We start from the raw sequence: 21,391 nt of genomic DNA, 5'->3' as shown, positions 1-21,391 counted from the left end.
ACACGACTAATACTTATATGTTGCTTCCTTTTGATCCTACTGCCCAACTCCAAGATATGCTCAATAACCTCCTCAAGGCGGCACGTGACAATGATTGGATCAATGACGCAACACGTCTTTACCTGATGACCACCAACCCCCGGAGGCCTAAATTGTACATGATTCCAAAAATACACAAGGACCCTAATGATCCACCATTTCGTCCAATCGTGTCCGGATGTGGCTCTATTTTTGAGCCTGTTGGGAAATTCTTGGATTACTTCTTACAACAGTTCGTTCAGAAGTGGCGCACATATTTAAAGGATACAACACATTTTCTCCAGATTTTACAACAGGTCGTGATTGATCCTCAGAGTTCCATCTTCTTATGTACTATTGATGTAACAGCACTATACACTTCAATACCGCATGCAGCAGGTCTTGATGCGGTCGAATGGGCGCTTCTCCAAATGGAGGATATAAGTATTGAGAACATTTTTATACTCCAAATCCTCAAATTTTGTCTACATAATAGTTATTTTGAATATCAACAAAAATTCTTTGCACAACTCACAGGAACATCTATGGGTTTTTACGGAGAGGACATAATGGTTGCCATAGCCTGTAGACACTTTTATAGCTTGAAGCAGTTTTTCAGTCATTCCACAAGGTGGCGCTGTTCCCAAGTACTGGAAATGGCGGGTGCTGCTGTGGATTAAGTATGAGGCCAGAGCATCCTGAGGCTGAAAGAGAAGAGGGTAAAGAGCAGTGGGGAGGAAGGAGAGCTTGCAAAAGGTGAGGGGAGGGCACGTTCTTGGGCTAGGGTACCTTAGGAGAGCCATACAGAAAAGATTAAACAGGATACAGTGATGTGAAAAAATCTCCTGGGCTTTCCCAACTCTCATTGTTGTCTTTCATGGAACAGGTTTATGACAGTGAGCAACATCTGAAGATTACAGACGCAGAAGATTGCTCGTCAAGCAGTGAACGGGCAAGGTGCCAAGCGGCTCACAGATCTGCAGACCCGGAGCACGGGCTACCAAGATAAGACAAACCGTGGTGACCCTGAAGATGGGTTCATCTGGGAATTCACGCCAATTCTCCCAAATGACGTGGAAGACTCCTCCTTTTTTTAGCCAACATTTGTTGTATTTTATCCTTCTTCCGCTGATGTGTTCCCGGATGGTGGCATGTATGCCTGTGCGGACCGAGGCACTGGCCGCCTCTGAGATCCCGGGAGACCCATACTCTGTGTTTGTTCTGCATGAAGGGTATGTAGACACTGACTCAGAGGGCAATACAAGGGCTGATGGGACCATAACCCTTCTAAAGGGACCACAGATCATCTTGGTGGACACAGGAGGCCCCTGGGACCAGGAACTCCTCCTGCTGCGTTTGGCAGGGCACTGTGTGCAGCCCACCCAGGTCACCTACGTGGTCTGCACCCACGGCCACTCTGACCATGTCGGCAACCTCAATCTCTTCCCTTGGGCCACGTACTTAGTTAAATATGACGTGTCTAGAGGCGACCGCTACTTCAGTCATGACTTTCGCAGTGGCCAACCATTCCAGATAGATAGCTGGGTGGAGGTCTTTGCTACACCCGGGCATACTGGCAGCGATACCAGTGTGTTGGTGAGGAGCACCTCTCTGGGTACCGTGGTTGTGGCCGGGGACCTGTTTGAGCGAGAAGGGGATGACGGGAGCTGGCAGGAGCTGAGTGAGAACCCCACGCTACAGGAGGAGAACCGGCAGAAGGTGCTGCAGGTGGCTGATGTGGTCATCCCAGGCCACGGTGCACCTTTCCGCGTCATCCGGGGGTGAACAGTGAAAACAGATTGCAGGAGGCGAAAGGGACATTTAACAATGCCTTGAGGAAGGAACCAAAGATCATATATAGAAAAGCATTTTAAAGGTTGCCAACAACCTGATTTCCTTTTAAGGAAAACAGGCAGCATTACAAAAAAAAGGTTGCTTTCTTAAAAGGTGATCACCAACATTCCTGTGATGGCTGTAATTCGTAACGAGTCGCAAACTCATCTCATTAATATTCATGATGTAGTCTATTGAGACCCACTAGGAATCACTATCTACAACCTGTACACTTTCGTACATTAAGAATTGTGATTTCCTAATTGCTATATGGTAAGAAGTGCAATTAGGAAATTGCAATCCCTACATTTTTAAAAATATGCCCCAACACGTTATTTCATAGAATACAGTATAAATAATGGTCCTTTTTTTGCTCTTTGCTTTTGAAGTGGTTCTGTAGGCATGTTAGCTCCATTGTACAAGCTGGAGCCAAGGAAGTGTGTCAGCTTCTTTCCTGCAGCCTCTGCCACAGGTCAGTCTCTGGCACAGCAAAGGACATCTGTGCACATCACAGAGTCTTATGTGCAGAGTCCAGGCAGTGAGGTAAGACAGCCCATCTTAATATTACTAAGTTGTCCTCAAGTGTACCGCCTTCATTTCTTTCCCAGGGGACAGGTCTTTGTCCCATGTGTCTCCCCCCACTATCTTCTCTCGGAGCAATAATTCTCAGGTGCGACGAGTCATGCCTACCAGGGGCGCCTTATATTGCTTCAAAATATCGACGCAAGCCAATCTTGTGTACTGCACCCCTTCCCTTCACAGCACCAGCCAGACATAACTATTGTCTGTCCCCGTAACTGTGACCTGAGGAACCATGTCTCTGCTCCAGCCATACCTGCACCATTGAGTCACCCATCCCACTGCATCCAACTGGGGGTCTGTAGCCGCTCTTCCCATAACCAGGAGGACCGCGATGCAGTCGACCATCAGACCCCCGAGGATATGTCTAGCTCCTATATTTCTAGAGATATCAATGTTTGAAATCATATTCAAGCCAGACTCTAACTGACCATGTAACAATTGTGACTGTTTTGCACCTGTGGCTGGAGTGGGTGACAACTAGAGTGAGAGTGTCAGGCGCATAAAGGGAGTCACTTGGCCATCCTATTGGATATCAGCACTGGTGTGTCCTTGGCACACGTAGGACACTGCCCAATGGCCAATCTGCCCCAGGACCCCAAGAAAAGGCCTCACTGACGTGAAGAGGTGAAATAGTGGTCAAGGTTGTTTGAGGTGGTGTGCAGGATTGCGTGATATATAAATTGATGGGGATACCGTCAGGCGACTGCTGTTTTCTTTCTATAGTTGTGAATGGTTGCCTTGTGATTTGTTATGGTTTGATGCACTGGAGAGGATTTACTTGTAAGTGCTGGTGTGCCTCTTGCCCTAAAGACACCATCCAGGTGAGGTTCCATCCCTAGCAGTGAATGCGTGTGCGGACGCCTAAGGGGGATAGAAGGAGAGGGGTGTTGCTGGGTCTTGAGATTAACTCAGCCAATTAATGTGCCCTGGTGTTTTTGTCACCTTGAAATGATAATTCATACTAGAAAAGAAGGCAGCCATTGCTTGTTGACTTGAAGAAAGGAAATAAGGCCACACACATTTCTTGGAGAAGCCTTCCAAGAGAAAGATTATGTTGTGACTATGCAGGGCTAGAGGAGCCTGAGCAGTGCAGGGTTCAGTGGGACAGGAAGATGGAGAGAAGCGTGGGAACCGAAGAGAGGAGAAAGGATGGAAAGGGAAGGGGAAGGTAAGGAATGGGGCCTGTTCTAGTTTTTCTTTTCTCCTCCTATGATCTCTGCATTGCTTTGATGTCATCTAAAGCTAGTCTACACACCAATCAACATGACATGATGTGCCTCACGCCAATCACCTCTTCAATCACGCAGGGTCTAAGGTCTCTCAGCTCAGTCAGCTTCACTCCATGCCCCTCACACTGAGGTCTCCTCCCAGGACACCAGATCTGTCTAATTTAACCAAGCTTAGTCTATAGATCTCAGCTCCTACTGAAGCACATGTCTGAGCACTAGCCAGGCCTCCCTTGTGTGCCTCACCCCAAAGATTTACACCCAGGGAGCAAATCCAAGCAAAACTCACTTGAGAGCCATGTACCTGCAAGGGACCAGGTCTTCTAGCATGAAGTGGACTCCCCTCCGAGTCTTGTCCGACATCTTCTGGGGTCGGCTTCCCTCACTCTTCTATCTAAGAATCTTCCACTGAAGGTATAACCGACCCTTGCATTTCAGACCGCTGGACACAAACTAGGGCACGCTCTAGGTCTTTGGGTAGTGAAAGGGAAGGTTATTCACCCTTGATAACTCCAGTATTGTAAGGATATAGACTGCTCCACATTACAAAGCAAGTGGTGGTGCCAGAACCAGATTTAGCAGTGGTTGGGGGAATCAGAGCACATACACGTTTCTCTTCTTTGTGATTCACCCTCAGTTCTGAAATATGGAGGTTTGGTGTTTACAACACTGGGGAGCATCTCTGAGCTGTCCGGGGGTTGATCATAGAAAGCAGCCGTCGGACCGCAGTTATCAACAGACAGGTGACTCGTGTTTAGGTGTGTGTCTGGCTTCCTTCAGCAATGAGGGATACTCAAGTAGAAACTGCTGATCAGAACTGACAGAACAAGCCAAAAATCAAGCAAATAGACCACAAAGGACTGCATGACCTTAGTGGACACCTACTTTTTGCAAGCATTCATAGACTGGGTATTAATGAAAGGCACATGAAGCCGCCCATGTGGCCCTGTAGATCTTAGCAAAAGAAGCCTGCTCTGTGAGAGCCATTGTTGCTGCTCTGGGGAAGTGGGCTGCATCTCCTGCAGGGAAGGGTCATCCCCTTCTATGGCGTAGAAATGCTTGAAGAAAAATAATCTGCAGGAATGGATGCCCTTGCTGGCTTATGCCCCCTACCATTAGCAGCAAAGAGGTGCTGAAGTCCCTGGAGTGGTCATTTTATAGTATCTCAGCCAGAAGCATCTAAACTATAAAGAGTTGGGGTGTAGGAAACAATAGCAGGAGCAAGATCTCCTGGTTGACCAACTTCTACAAATAACTGATGCACACCCTCCACAACATTACCAAAAAGATTATAGTACAATTGATCTTTGGTTTAAGAAGGCGACACCATGTCATTTACACCAGGGAGAGACATATCGGTGAAGAAAGAGTGATCTTTCAAATGTCCTTGTATGCTGCACAAATATATTTTCTTGTCTTGAGTGTTCGAGATGGTCCATCCAAGGTCACGTTGGGTGACCGCGTACTGCTGAGAATGACACATCATGATGCTCGTTCTCCGAGCAGCTCATGAATGGAGAGGTCATGGACGGCTGGATCAAGAGTGGAATAAGTAGAATCAGCGCTTTAATGGAAGTCCATAGTGAACCACTCAGCAGGGTCCTCGGCTTGCAGAAGAAAATGGCAGATGTACTTGCTGATTTTATTCTGACTCTGCCCCTGTGAAATTGTACTTTTACTCTGTGGACTAAAACATGTATTTTAAAGTCATGAGCAGCACTGTCGGCCCCCACAACGCTAAGGATTCCTGGCCTCCCCCTTGAGGGTGCCCAGGAGTGGACGCCTCACAGGGAAAGTCAGGATGGGTTCCACAGCGGTATTCGTACAAGCGCCTTGAGACCCTTGCGGGTGAGTAGTGCGCTATACAAGTATCAATTTACATTTACTGTGTGATGGTGCTGTGGATGTTGTGTTTATTGTATGTTCTGTGTAACCCCTGCTCTACTTTAGAAGAGTTCATATTCTTTAGATATCGCTGTTCATTGTAATTAATCCTGGCTTCCCGTATAGTGTGTTATTTCCAAACCCCAGTCTCTGATGTTCCTACACTTGCTTTCATGAGAGTTTCTCAGTCAAGGAAAGTAAGGTTGTAAGACAGTGAGTGTGTGCAGCTGTGTGGCTTCAGGGCTGAGTGCCTTATGTCACAAAAAACACTTCTTAGGAGTTTTCCTACAAACTTCTGAGACTGTCAGATATCTCTAGCAGGGATTAGAAGATATTCCTATATGAGTCACATAAAGAGTAACCGACATGACAGCATCAAAAAGGGCACCCAGAAGGAGTATCTTCTTCAAGTCACATTTTGTTTTAAAGGGCATAGTAAATCCTTCAACGCAAGAAGCGGTATCAAGATTGATGTTTGGCTCTCAAATTTATTATGGAATTTGAAGTACTCGTTATGGATATAGCCAGGTTACCACCAAGGCCTAGTTAAGATTTTATGTCAGAGTATCATATACAGAAATATGGTCTAACATAAATATTGTGTCCTAAATATTATTAAATAAAGGAATCATCCCACTGGGTGTAGACTTACTATTATTAACTCCAAAGCGACAATATTTCTGTAGATGATATTTAGGACACACAATTTATCAAAGTTTCTAACAACAATAGTCTGCTACCACCTCCCAAGTCAACCCTGAAATATAGGTAGCATTGTCATAATCAATTAGCTTCAACTATCCACAAACCTAAGGTTATTTTATTGAACTCTGTGATGGTGTCCTTAAATTGTAATAATGTTACTTCTTTTAATGCGATGTACTGTACTGTGTACAAGGAACTGGATCAAACCTGAGGAACTGCTGTGATTAATAAAATGATTTTATGTTGTATAAAAAGCAGACCCAGGATTAAACTATGTTGTGCCTCCTAATGTTGTAAATAACTATAAAACAGCAGTAATTGATTTCTAGAAATGTATATAATAAATGTATCACTACCACTTACTCTTCTCCTTTAATCTGGTGGAGTCCTTCCTGGCTACATCAAGCTACTCAACATGACAAGCGCAAGCTTCTCCAGAACTAAGACTTCAAGTGCAGAGTAGGACACCTCTCATTCTTATTAAAGGGAGCTGTGTTACTATAGAAATGTGAGCGCCCTGCCCCATCAGCAGACCTGGGAACCAGATATGTAGGGTGCAGACACATTGATATACAACACAGCACATAGATTGCAATGAGGTTGCACACCATAACAATATCAGCTATATTTATTAGGCAATGCATTAATCAAGAATGGATTAACAAAGTTCATTCAAATAGGCCCACTGAAAATGTCCAGATCTTTCTTAATAAAATTTCCATTTTGCAATCGACTCCAGGAACTGAATCTCACTCTTCCTGCTGACACGGGTTTCGCCCTTTTGTTGTGTATCCTCTAGGACTTCCTCATGGCTTGTATTATGGCTGACTTAATCGACAATCTCTGAAGTTTGCACCCAATAAAAGGAACGTTGGATTATATAATGGCATCTGAACTACTCCAGAAATGATCTGTGACTGTCTGCTCCAGGTACGCATACCCAGTGGAATAGTCATGTCGGTTGGACCAAAAGGATGTCATTCCCATAGCATTTTGTCGCTGATTTTGCCCATGCACGTCAGACAGTGAGATTCAGTTTTGGAGATGACTTTAATATGTACATTTACATGAAGAATTACCCGGAAATTTGATTGGACGTTTTTGAATGAACGTAGTTAATAATATGTTCTAAAATGATACATTGCATAATAAATAACCGTTGACATTACAATTCGGCCCTCATTACGAGGTCAGGCAGAATCACTTCCGTCAGACACCGCATCAGTCATGGGACCAACCAACACCCGGTCGGCGGTCCCGACCGCCTCATTAGGATGCGATGGAGCACTTCATTTGCACTCCTACATTTTACCATGGCTTCATGCATTCCGCCCGTAAACCGGCCGTAATGCATGCTCCCATAGTAAAATGAGAGGTGCCATTCATCCCTGCACCTTGCGGCAGGCATCTTGAGGTGCCTGCCACAAAGTGCAGGGATCAACAGGTAGGCACCACAGGTGCCCCCTCGGCCTCCAACAGGAGGCCATGCACCCAAGGGAGCCCTGCAGGGGGCCCCCAAAGATGCTTTCTAATATGGTTTCTATGTCGGACAAACCGGCATGAAAACCATGTCAGAAGCCGTCATCGTAATCTCAAGGGCGGAAAGGCCCGCCCTTGAGATTACTGGCCGCATTCCGACTGGCAGACGGGCTCTCCCAGCCCATTGGAAGCCAGCCGGAATGACCGGCAGGTTTCAATTACGACCGGCTGTATCAGAATCAGCCGGTCAGAATTGAAACCGACGATGAGGCACGTAAAGTCTCCGACAGCAGGTAGAAGGCTTTATGGGCCTCATTGTAATCGGTCCCTTAATGTTAGGGCACAGTTGTGCTGCAGATTGGATCTCAGTTGGCATCAGAATACCCATGTTGCTTAGCAGCCATTGCTAAGAACAAATATGTTACACTTCTGTATTATTCAAGATGTGCAATCACTTTGCCCTGTGTTGCCAAAATTCTTCTTCCTCCAACACAACACTTAGGGCTTGATGTACAATGATTTTTTGCTGTAGCAAATGGCTCTATTCTCAGAATCGGGCCATTTGCAACTGCGTGAATGCTGTTTGGGATGTACAAAGTCCAAATTGCGATTCAGTGACTTGTTATCGAATCGCAATTTGGGTTTTGGGATGAGGTATTAGGACAGGGCGTAATGAGGACGCCCCTTCCTTATACCAAATTGAAATGGTATGTTCAAATGTTTTGCAATCGAAATGAGGTCACAAAATATTCACAATTTACCGCCATTTGAAAAACGGCGGTAACCCATTTGCAAATAGGAAGGAGCCCCCAAGGGACCCCTTTCTTTTTGAGAATGGTTGGCAAAATATTTCTTAAGAGCAGGCAGTGGTCCCACGGACCACTACCTACTCCTAAAAGTGAATCTTCAAAGTTTCATTGTTTTCTTTTTAAACACATCCCATTTAACTTTAATGAAAATGGGCTGCATTTAAAAAAAAAAAAAAAGAAGATGGCTTTATTTGAAAGCAATCACGGACATAGTGGTCTGCTGACCCCAGCAGGCCACCATCCCTGTGATGGCAGGGAATCGTAGTGGGTCGCAAATTGTAACCTACCTTATTAATATTCATGAGGTAGGTCTATTTACAAACCACTACAAATCGCTAATGAAACTCAAAAGAATTTTATACACTAGGAATAGCAATTTCCTAATTGCGACTCACAAACATTTCGCAATAACGTAATCGCTATATGTATTTTTGTACATATAGCCCCAAGTTCAAAGACTTGGCCATGGGGGTAGACTTTTTAGGCCTGGCATTAGCTAAAACTGTTTGAATTTATTAAATACATATGTATATAAATTAATACTTATAGGGGCTTTCAGCCAGCCCTCTTTACCCACTGGATTCTTCTTGTGTCATTCACATTTTCTTCCACCCACCACAGAATGGGGCAATGGGTCTGCTCTCTTCAGCCATTGGCTAACTACACTAAAAGTGATGAAATGTTTCTCTTTTACAAGGAGCATATCTGCACACAGAGTAGCTGCCTTCAGTGCCAGGGACTACTTTGGTAGTGCCTGCTTTTTGAGACCAAATGTTATTTTTGTTTTTCACTGCCTGTTGTGCAGGGCAGCCTCCCCTGGTGGAGTGGTACCAGAAGATGGCCCCAAGTGAGAAGGTGAGTCCACGCACTCCTAATACCCACCTCACCTGATAGACCTAAAGAGAGTCTATGCAGCCCGTCTTCATGTGACTATAGAAGACGCTGCCAGGCGTCATCCTCACTCCTACGAGAAAGGCCGTACTGATAAGAGACAGGAGCATCAAAGTCCACAGAGATACCAAAGTGCTGAATGTCAGATTGGAGCAGGCCCATTAGTCGACCTGAGGGAAGGGAAGAGGCGGAGGCTGGGTTCACATCATGGAAGGCAGATCGATTCGACTGCGCCCTGAGTGACCGCTACTCCCTCCTAGCACAGAGGAAGGCACAAGGCGCGATCCGTGCCGCCCGCCCCTAAGAGCCACCTTATCTCCTGTGCCTGACGCAGCTACACTTCACTCTCAAGGTTTCTTCCAGGTGCTTTTCCAGGTGTCAAAAATAGCGCTGCCCTTCCGCGTCCTTGATCAAGGTCCCCTGTTATGGGAGGTCTGTAAGAGAGGCTAGCGCTCTTTAGAATGGAGAGACGCTGATGGAGGCAGAGGAGAGTTTTCAAGATGAATTGTGCTCACACAAGATGTCTTTGAAAGGTTCATCATGGTTAGGGCTCCCGGTTTAATGGTATTTATTTTTTTAACATTTCTGTCTGTATTTATCCATATTTATTTTTTGGCCATCTGATTGGTATTTATCCATATTAATTTAGTATTTTGAGAATAAATGGAGTCATAAAATGGTATATTTCCACATTTATTTAATTGAAAAACATGCAACCATACTTCGCTGCTTTTCACGTTTTAGCAAATTAAGCAGCTAAATATAGCGAAAGATTACACCCACTGGTAAACAACACCATGCTAATACAAATATATGTTAACATATGCAGGTATTTAGGGATATCGCAACCTTTTTTTGTTTTTTAACTTCCCATGCTGTCTCATGCTCCCATGTTCAGCTGAAAGACAGCGAGGAAAGTCACCCACAAGAAGCACAATTTTCAGTATTTTTCCACTTATAAAAATAATTACAGACAGGAAACACATTGTTTTCTGTCTGTATTTATCTGTAAAAGTCAGTAAAAACAGAAAACTGGAAGCCTTACTCATGGTCTGGTCATTCTTGCAAATCACAAGATGAACTCTCATGAGTTCAGTCAGAAAGGGGGTCATTAGATCATCCCTCTCCTGATGGAAATCCATTGACTCCTTTTGCCGCCCAGCGCCATCTTCAAAACCATCTGCATTATAGACAAAGTGATCACGACCAGCAGACACACTCACCATCTCTGGTGGTTCTCAGCACGCCCACAGCCAGGACCCCAACTGACTGCAGACTAAGAAGTGTAAAAAAGAAAAAACAAGGCAGCAAGCCTTTTCTGTCAGTGCTCCCAGGGTCTGAAAGACCATCCCCCTATCTATTAGGACTATCTCAACGCTGCTCCAATTTAGGAAAGAGTTGAAGGCACACCATTTTAAAGAACATGCAGTTTTGTTCCAGAATCACACCATCTCACCTATCACTTGTTGGCTGCATGTTTGTCTTTGAGCCTGTACAGTGCTCTGTTGCTTTTTGGATAGGCTCAGGCTATATAAATATCACATATATACATACATGCATGCAAATAACTTTTGCTAACACCCGCAGAGCATCCCTTAAAAGAGAATGATTTTCGTCGTTAGTGTATCAGTGAGATCCACAGCAGAAAATGTTGTTTGGGGGTGATGAAAATTTAAAGAAAATTAGGCTGGCTCCAGCATTTCCTGTCGAGCTTCAATGAAAATGCTGAAAAGAAGAGAAAGTCGGAGACACTTTAAGTGAGGATGGGCCTCAGGTTGTGGGTCTTACGAAGGCACGCCTCCATCAACTCAGCCACATTCCTGCACACCTGGAAACACAGCACCTTCACTCCCCTGCTCAAGAAACCCTCTACTGACTCAGCCATGCCTGCCAACCATGGACCAATCTCCTTCCTACCGTACCTAGTCAAGGGGTTAGAGAAGCACATGAACACACGCCTCACTGACCTCGTCAGCAACCACCAGCTTCTCAACACCACACAGTCTGGCTTCAGACCCAAACACAGTACTAAAACGACAGTCATTGCTGCCACAGACGACATCTGCACAATGTATGCAGAGGAGACATGGCTGCCCTCATCCTCCTGGACCACTCTGCAGCATTTGACATGGTCTCACATCCATACTCATCATATGCCCACACGAGATTGGCCTCAAGGTCCCTCTCTCCACTGGATCTGCTCCTTCTTGACAGAGAGAACACAAGCTGTCAGCTGGGCATCTTACTCCTCGGATGCTCGCAAACTCATCCTTGGAGAACCTCAAGGTACGTCTGCCAGCCCCACCTTCTTCAACGCATACATGATCCTACCAGCCAGTGTCATAAGCGCAAACAACATCAACATCTTCTCTTACGTTGAGACGTAGCTAATAGTGTCCCCTCAGACAAGACCACAAACACATGAAACAACTCCTATGCCTGCATGACCGAAATGACCAACTTGATGAAATCCAACTGTCTCAAGCTCAACACAGACAAAGCAGAAGTAGTGATCTTCAGCAAGAAACCTCCCTATGGGACTCAAGCTGGAGGCGACCGGCCGAACTCAGACCCACACCTATGCCAGCACCCACGGCAGGAACATTGGAATTATCATTGATAACAAAGTAGACATGAACGCACAAGGGAAAACAGCCATTACAACACAGCTGTTTCCCTGCATACCATTACAACGCAAGCGTTACCACGCATGTGTTGTAACAATATGCAGTCATTACTATGCATTTTTTTACAACGCATGTGCATTTACCACGCATGCCTTTATAACAAATTTCATTGTAAAGGTATGTGTGGTAAAAGCACATACCTTGTAAAAAAAATATAGGCGATCCACATTGTTGTGATGAAACAGAGGCTCTTCTGTTTCCTCACAATGACGTGCACCGCCTCTCAGATGACCAGCGGGAACCAGGAACCACGAGGAGAGAGAGGAACCACGAGGAGAGAGAGGAACTACGAGGAGAGAGAGGAACCACGAGTAAAGAGGAATCACGAGGAGAGAGAGGAACCACGAGGAGAGAGAGGAACCACGAGGAGAGAGAGGAACCACGAGGAGAGAGAGGAACTACAAGGAGAGAGAGGAACCACGAGTAAAGAGGAACCACGAGGAAAGAGAGGAACCACGAGGAGAGAGAGGAACCACGAGGAGAGAGAGGAACCACGAGGAGAGAGAGGAACTACAAGGAGAGAGAGGAACCACGAGTAAAGAGAGGAACCACGAGGAGAGAGAGGAACCACGAGGAGAGAGAGGAACCACGAGGAGAGAGAGGAACCACGAGGAGAGAGAGGAACTACAAGGAGAGAGAGGAACCACGAGTAAAGAGAGGAACCACGAGGAGAGAGAGGAACCACGAGGAGAGAGAGGAACCACGAGGAGAGAGAGGAACCACGAGGAGAGAGAGGAACCACGAGGAGAGAGAGGAACCACGAGTAAAGAGGAACCACGAGGAAAGAGAGGAACCACGAGGAGAGACAGAAACCACGAGGAGAGAGAGGAACTACGAGGAGAGAGAGGAACCACGAGGAGAGAGAGGAACCACGAGGAGAGAGAGGAACCACGAGGAGAGAGAGGTAAGGGGGATTTGGCCTGGGTTGGGGGTTACTGTTTTAGGGTAAAAGGGGGTGGGGGGTGAGTGTCATGCAGGGTACTGTTTTAGGGTTTAGGGTAGGGTCGGGGGGTCGTGCAGGATAGTGTTTTAGGGTAGGGAGAGGACTAGGGATCGGGGGAAGGTCGTGCAGGGCAGTATTTTAGGGTTTAGAGTAGGGACGGGGGGTCATGCAGGGTAGTGCTTTAGGGTAGGGAGAGGACTGGGGGTCGGGGGAAGGTCGTGCAGGGCAGTATTTTAGGGTTTAGAGTAGGGACGGGGGGTCATGCAGGGTAGTTGTCTAGTGTAAGGAGAGGACTGGGGTTCGGGGAGGGTTGTGCAGGGGCAGTGTTGTAGGGTTTAGGGTAGGGTCGGGGGTCGTGCAGGGTAGTGCTTTAGGGTAGGGAGAGGACTGGGGGTCAGGGTAAGGTCGTGCAGGGTAGTGTTTTAGGGTTTAGGGTAGGGTTCTGGGGTCCAGCAGGGTAGTGTTTTAGTGTAAGGAGAAGCCTGAGGTTGGGGGAGTGTTGGGCATGGTCGTGTTTTAGGATAGGGAGAGGACTGGGGGTCGGGGTGTCATGCAGGGTAGTGTTCTAGGGTGTAGGCTAGGGTTGTGGGGTTGTGCAGGGTAGTATTTTAGGGTAGGGAGTGGACTGGGGGTTGGATGAGGGTCGTGCAGGGGTGGTGTTTTTATGGTAGGGAAAGGATTGGGAGTTGGGGGTCATGCAGGGGTAGTGATCTAGGGTTTAGGGTAGGGAAAGGATTGGGGCTCGGGGGGTCATGCAAGGGTACTAAATTAGGGATTAGGGTAGGGCACACTTACCTTAGATACTTTTACCAAGAGTATACCTTTACCACGCATGCCTTTGCATTGTTATGTAAAAAGAACTGTTGATGGACAGAATGCAGAACAATGTCATACATTCACCCCAGTACAGAGATCTGGGCCTAAATCCATAGTTTTTTTGCTCACTGTTAGAAATGGGGATCTCTGGCTGGCTAAGGCTTGCGCCAAAGCCAGGCAGAGACAACCACTCTAGTCAGGGCAAGGGAGTTACACGCCAAAGATAACCCCTGCTCACCCCCCATGGTAGCTTGGCACGAGCAGTTAGGCTTATCCCGGTGGCGATGTGTAAAGCATTTGCGCAACACACACAGCAACAACCTACTAGGCACACCCCAAAAGGAACTCCACACTAGGTTATATATAAAAATAGCCTTTGTATTATCATAAAACACATTAGATGGTAATCACACAATATACACTGTGCCAACTGGCACTGGGCAATATTTACAGGGGATTATTTACACATGACAAGGTCACGTGGGCCACTGTCAGAATCATCACTTGGTAAAAATAGTAAAAGTAATAACATATCATAAACGTTGACCACAACCAGTAATTACTGGCAACCACTATACTCATCATCCTCCTGTAACATAAATCATATCATGTACAGTATCACATAAGGCGAGAAATATATTCTGCGCCAACCTCATAAGCCTAAACATAGTAGACCATAATCTCCTAAACATAACTTGCATTAGGAAATAAACTTACTAACATAAACCGCAGAAGGGAATAAATCAAACCTAAACCACAGTAGAAGATAAAAATAAAACATAACACAGTAGGTAAAACCTCATAATCATAAAATCACATCTAGAGGCATAAATCAGGGTGCATAAAACATACTATATAAGTTACATTTCCTAGCACCTATATAAATCATACTAGGGCCTGGCGCCCTTCAAACCTACTAGTCCCCCTGGCCAACTGGCCATCTCTAAGGGGTTCAAATGCCCTCTGTCCAAAAGTCAGGGCACTCTGCCTATGCAGCGAAAGTCAAGGGTGCGCACTTTACGCAGGCCTAAATGTTGCAGCTGGCACTAAGTGCTGCGCAGCTGGGAGTAGGTGGGGGTGAAGGAGGGCGTCTCACTCCTGACGTAAACATGTCCCATAAAGAAAGAAAAACCTAAACGGTGCAGCTGCCCTCTACTTGCTGGGCAGCTGGAACTATAAAAATGAGGCGTAGGCTCTCAATGGCCCTTGTAACAAATCTGCCCCCTTTGTTGGAGCCACATGGGGCTCTGAAACAAATACAAAGCGTTGGAGCCTCACGGGGCTCTGTAAACAACTATGCCCTCTTTGTTGGAGCCATTTGGCTCTGAGATACTGAGGGCAATCGTTGGAGCCACATAGGCTCTGAAAAGTAAAACATGCCCCTGTTGAAGCAACCAAGGGCCCCTCTGGCCCTTGAAACAAATTATGACCCATGTGGCAGCTGCCCTCTAGCCATCGGGGCAGCTGGAAACAAAGAATACGGGCACGGCACCATGGTGCCCTCTGGCCCCTACGGGGCTTGGAAATAACTTTCCCCAAGTTGGAGCGGCCCTCTGGCAGGTGGGGCCACTCGAGACAGGTCCGACACTGTGCCTCGATCAGGCACTACCAATTATTCACACGGAGCCCCCCTCAGCCACTTCCACTCACCGGGCTGCTCACTTCTGGCGGGGGCTCCTCCTCGCGGTGGCAGCACTTCTCTTGCGGGGCTTCCCTGGACTCCTGGAAGCCCCGCACTGCCGTGGGTGGCCTCGACCGCCCGCACTCTTCACCCAGGCCCTCTCCTGGGACCCGGGGCTTTTCTCCACTCCGGCCGCCACCGCGGGGCTCTCCCTCCAGCATGGGAGCCCCGCGTCAGCACCTCACGCCGGCTTCTCTTCCTGCCGGATTGCAGCACCGCCCACGTCCCGGGCAAGGGCACCTGACTTCCGGTTTTGCGGCACGGGCCACGGCAGTGATTTCTCCGGCAGTAGAACGCGGGGAGGGCACCCGCAGTTTAAAAATAAAAGTCAATAAGGCGCAATGAGGGGTAGGCTCCCTCTGATTTAGTATATAAAGCAGGGTGGGCTTCTGCTAATTGAAATTTAAAAATAGCGGTTATGTGGGGTGGGCACCCACGAAGAAATTAGCGAAAGCGGGGAGAGTCCCTACGTCGGGATTCCCTCAGGACATGCTGCAGCTCAGCGCTGCAAGGGCAGTACACAGAGGGTCCTTCCTCAAAATAAAGTGGCTTCAGAAATAGCAAATAAAGCGCTCTCCATCAGCTGGCATTTCCAAAGTAAAGTAAAGCGCTCCCATGCTGCAAAGAACCTGGAAGCTGGGAAGAAAGGCAAAAGGGTTCCAGGGCATAGCTGGGCCCAGGGAGGCAGCACTCCTGGAAAGTCCTCCTGGGCCCCAGCAGCAGCACGCCCCGCAGGAATCAGGTTCCAAAGCGGAACTGAACATTTACATGGGGTCACAGCCCCTATATTTATACAACATTTTCCCTATGTGCAAAGGTGCAGGGTTTGGGGGAACCAGATAAAACTGGTTCAGGAGCACTTTGTGTACATGACTCCTTCCTTCTTTTCACAGGACAGGCCAGGGACATCAGACGCACCACAGGAGGTGGAGCCAGCATTGTGGAGGAGAGGCACAGCCCTATTCAGGTCCCAGGTGCAACTCCTCCCTCCCATCTGCATGCAGATCTCTCTATTCACCACTGGGCTGATTCACCCTGGCTCCTGAAATTCCCCAGCCCTCTCAGCTCCTGTCAATCACAAGCCAGACATGCAATTCACATCATGTAGGCAGACACACAGCACACAGAAATGCCAACTTCTAAAAGTGGCATTTCTAAAATAACCACAATAAATCTGCGCACACTATTGCGCAGCATTTATTCTCACAAGTTCGCACATACTAAACTCGCCCCTGCACTCCTCTCATACCAGGAATTAGCATGGACACACATATCCCCCATGCATTCCTATGGGAGGGCAGGCCAATCTCACCACACGCACTCAGAGAGTGCACGCACTTTACACTGGGCCACAGTGCTCAAGTGCGCAGAGGCCTAAAATCACTACCACCATGTCAGAGTTTAAGGCAAAAAGTTCAGGGGTGAACCTGCCAAAAAGGGCCAAGTCCAACACTCACCATGACATTCCAGTTTGGACCCAGCCATATGCAAATCAGTCTTGACCCTGTGCCCTATGGGAACAGTCCAGCCCAAACTGCCAGGCCAGGTCCTCTCTGGACTGGAAACAAGCATCCTAGGACCGGTTTCGGGATTTCACCCCTCTTCAGCCAGGATAGCTTGATTCCAGAGGCATGGAGAGCACGGGACTCACGTCTGAGCATACCCATCCCACTCGGAGTGACAAATGCAAAAAGAACTGTTGATGGACAGAATGCAGAACAATGTCATACATTCACCCCAGTACAGAGATCTGGGCCTAAATCCATAGTATTTTTGCCCACCATGCCATTCCAGTTTTGACCCAGCCATATGCAAACCAGTCTTGACCCTGTGCCCTATGGGAACAGTCCAGCCCGAACTGCCAAGCCAGGTCCTCCCTGGACTGGAAACAAGCATCCTAGGACCGGTTTCGGGGTTTAACCCCTCTTCAGCCAGGATAGCTTGATTCCAGTGGCATGGAGAGCACGGGACTCACGTCTGAGCATACCGTCCCACTCGGGGTGACAAATGCAAAAAGAACTGTTGATGGACAGAATGCAGAACAATGTCATACATTCACCCCAGTACAGAGATCTGGGCCTAAATCTATCGTTTTTGTGCTCACCATGCCATTCCAGTTTGGACCCAGCCATATGCAAATCAGTCTTGACCCTGTGCCCTATGGGAACAGTGCAGCCCGAACTGCCAGGCCAGGTTCTCCTGTCGCGGAGTTAGTAGCAAGGAATTAAAGTAGCCACTAACCTCGGAAGAGTATCAGCAGGAACGATGGCAGGCAGTAAGGTTCCCTTACTCCTGTGGGCGCAACCCCACACAGGGTGAAGCGAACACCACTATGAACGAATGCGCCACGGGGAAAAAGGGGAGAGGATAAAATAATAAACACTGCGGTCCCTCAGGTCGCTCCTAGATTTACGTCTGTGTATCATTCAGGCAGCATCAGGACAGGAGCGTGGGGGTACAGCAGAGACAACTGCAGAGGGGAATGAGACAAGAGAATGGGAATCAGAGAAACATAATGCTGGAACCCAATTGCCACAAACACATGGAAGACCAATCACAATTACATGCTCACCTTGCACACTGGCGTAGCTAGGGGGGGGGCGGTGGGGGCGGTCCGCCCCAGGCGGCACTATTTTGGGGGCGGTGGACACATGTGCAGTGGCAGTTTCTGAGCAGCCAGTCCGTCCCTGCATAATCTACTCACAGCGAAAGATATGCGTACAAATCAAGTTGTGCATCTCGACTCTAAAGAAGTGATCTTTAATTGTCAAACTCGAGCGTTCTGAACACCCGAATTTGTCAATTAAAGAGCACTTCTTTAGAGTCGAGATGCACAAATTGATTTTTACGATACCTATCGCTGTGAAGAGATTATGCAGTGACGGACTGGCTGCTCAGAAACAGCCACTGCACATGTGCCCACCGCTCCCAAAATAGTGTGCAAGCCGCGGCCTTTTAGCACATTAGAATAGGTTCTTGGTGCAATTTTAAAAGGCCAGGAGATCATACTGGAGAGGTAAACTGATGGCACATGATTCTAACATGGATTTTCATGTCATATCGTAGCTGTAGTCAGGGGCGTAACACAGGCCCCCCGCAGCCCCAACGGTGCGGGGGGGCCCCACGCTCCAGGGGCCCCCTCTGCAGCCACGGAGCAGCCAGCAACGCCGACAGTTTAAAAGGGGGTTAATGGTTGAGCAAAACCTAGGGACACAGGCAGTATAAAGAGAGACAAAGTGCCATGAAGTTCAGAACTGGAGAGGCGAGGCACGGGGAGGAGCCGCGTGTAACAACTTGGCCTTGGCGCCGGAAGGGGGGAGTGGGGACGTAAGGGCACGTCCTGCTGCCAGGGCGCAGAGAGTTAAATTTTGTAGGGAAATTGGAGGTAGAGGCTGGCTGCAGTGCTCGCTGGTTTGCGGGCTGCACCAGAATCATGGTGCTCGGCTGGCTGGCAGGCAACACTACTGATTGCACCGGCTGCCAGGCCGCCTGTTGCTGTGGGGCTAAATTTTCTATGGCTGCCCCCCTGCCAGCAAATAATTATTTCCGAGCCGGGCCGGTCGAAAGGAGAGAGCGGGAGCCGGAGATACAGGCAGAGTGAGGCTGCTTCTCTTCGCAGCTGTCCAGCTCTCTGTTCGATGACAGAAAAAGGGCCCATTAGTCCTGCAGACTCGAGCCTTAAAAAACACGGAGTAAAATCGAGACAACACCCACAGAGAGAAGCAAAGAGCAGGACGAACTGGGTGAGTCCGCCCCCTCCCCGTCCCACTCACAGAGCTACCGGCAGCAGGTGTGCTGACCTCATTATACCCCCTTTAGTTGGTAGATATGATTCTTTTTATAATAAAAATGCCTATTTGTTTAACAATAACCCCCTCCCATTGCAGGCTCAGGCCTCCTTCTGCATTTTCAATAACGTGTTACTGTGGAGCTTCTCTTATTAGGGGTCGGGTTTAACGGTGTCTTGTTTCTTCCGCTATTAAAAAGGTCGTGCTGCTGTGGATGGCTGTTTTTGGAGGGGGCACACGTGGGCCTGAGAGTGTCACTATTTTATTACTTTTTTTTTTTGCAGAGTTTTATATAGCGGGAACTTGACCCAAATCCAATCAGGTATCAGAGCGCTTTAGATAGCAGTTAAGTTACATGAGGACACACATCCATTGTTTTTGTTAGGCACGGGAGATTAAGTGATTTGCCCAGAATCACAGGATGTTCAGCGTCGTTACCGAGTCTCGAACCCAGTTCCTCAGGTCCGAGGTCGAGCGCCGTTAGGCCAACTCCTCTCCCCACTATCTGTCTAGGCCTGCAGAAACTGGATAATTAACACTAATTCACACTTCCCAGCGAGGAGAGATCACACTGCCAGTGATTCTCTGTCCATTTCGACCAGAGTCAGACTGGGACAGACATTGGGCACAGGCATCAAAGTAAAAGTGCTTCAATAAGTGAACGAGACCCATGCTTCCAAATAGTGCCAGGTTTCACTCATACACGTCATACAAGTATTTTGCAAGGAATAGAAAACATAATGAATTTAAACATTGCTATGTTTGTGTTAATAACAGGCAAATCAACAGTGAAAACCGGCACAGCAGACCACAAAACAGGCCACAAGCAGACAAAAAACCAGCGCACACACTGACCTGGCAGACCAGGCCTTCAGCACTGGCTAACTGCCCCTGTAGAACAGTCCGACCTTGGCTCTAAACACATCTTTCAGTTCCTGCATGCTTCTGCAGCCCGTGACCCTCCTTCCCAGCCTGGCCAAAGAACACACAGCTCAAGCAAAATAAATGAGAAAGGCATTCTTTTACATTAATCTCATTCAATTTTCGATTGATTAATACAATCTCCAAATTTTGTCCTTTTGGCGCAGTGGTGGATAGTGACTTCTGTATTCTACTGCTCCAATGTCCCATCTGCGACTCCGACCACTAGAATATGCACATTGCAAGTCTGACGCAGGTAAAAATTGGAGCCTTGCAAGTTCTGAGACAGAGGTGTGTGCATGGTTGAGAGGGGCAAGTGCCGTGGCCATTTTTGCCTCTTTATTTGATTTTGCTCGCGAGAAAGTGTCACTCATAGTCGTTGAATGTCACTCATAATTACACTGAAATTATAAAAATGTCACACATAAGCAATCTGAAATCTTGGCAGCTATGTGTCGGGGCAGAGGAGCAGCGCGTGCTGCAGGGGACCCCGTTCCTCAGACTGCACTGTCCTCTTCTGACAGACCGGGCCTCCTGAGCCCAAGGGGTCTCCGGCCTCTTGCCCCCTATCGCACCGCTTCGGGCACTCCCCTCAATGTGCCCCCTAGTGCTGAGACCGTGGCCTGCCCTGCAGGAATCTGCACCATGCTGAAGCTGCCCTTCCAGGAGTCACCGAAGGGCTTGGGCGCTGATTTCATCGGGGCACCCCTGGACATCAGCACCTCCAACCACCCGGGACCCAGGTATCAGCGAGCAAGGGTGCGGGGGCCTAGCTTCACTTAACACATGGGACATGTCTCAAGTATGAGATGTTATTTCACTTTATTGCACATCTAATTCTTCCACGCATGCAATTTGGCAAGCAGTGACTACGTCCCATGACAAATTCGAATTGGAAGCCAATACTTGAGGTAACATGCAAGTGAGAAACTTTATGGGTTTCCAATTCTGAAAGCAGAAAGACAGGCACCCAAAGGGATTTGTACAAAAGCGAATGAAGGGCATGACCCACCAGAGCGACATCAAAGGGCAATAAATGTGGACCTGGCTAGTACTCGTACTTTTGAGAATACGCCTGAGACTCCAATAAAGAATAAAGCATTTTAAAAATGAGCATTGGCAAAACCA

General features: G+C 47.7%; 1 pseudogene; it reads left to right on the top strand.

Moving 5' to 3' along the window:
• The first annotated feature begins 930 nt into the window (after window positions 1-930).
• Window positions 931-1,936, top strand: LOC146782634 (metallo-beta-lactamase domain-containing protein 1 pseudogene; annotated as a pseudogene).
• Window positions 1,937-21,391: the final 19,455 nt, after the last annotated feature.

The sequence above is a fragment of the Triturus cristatus genome, chromosome 12 (assembly GCF_964204655.1).
Source record: "Triturus cristatus chromosome 12, aTriCri1.1, whole genome shotgun sequence".
Classification (NCBI taxonomy): domain Eukaryota; kingdom Metazoa; phylum Chordata; class Amphibia; order Caudata; family Salamandridae; genus Triturus; species Triturus cristatus.
Note: the sequence above shows the minus strand (reverse complement) of the source record. Positions and strands in the feature narration are given on the sequence as shown.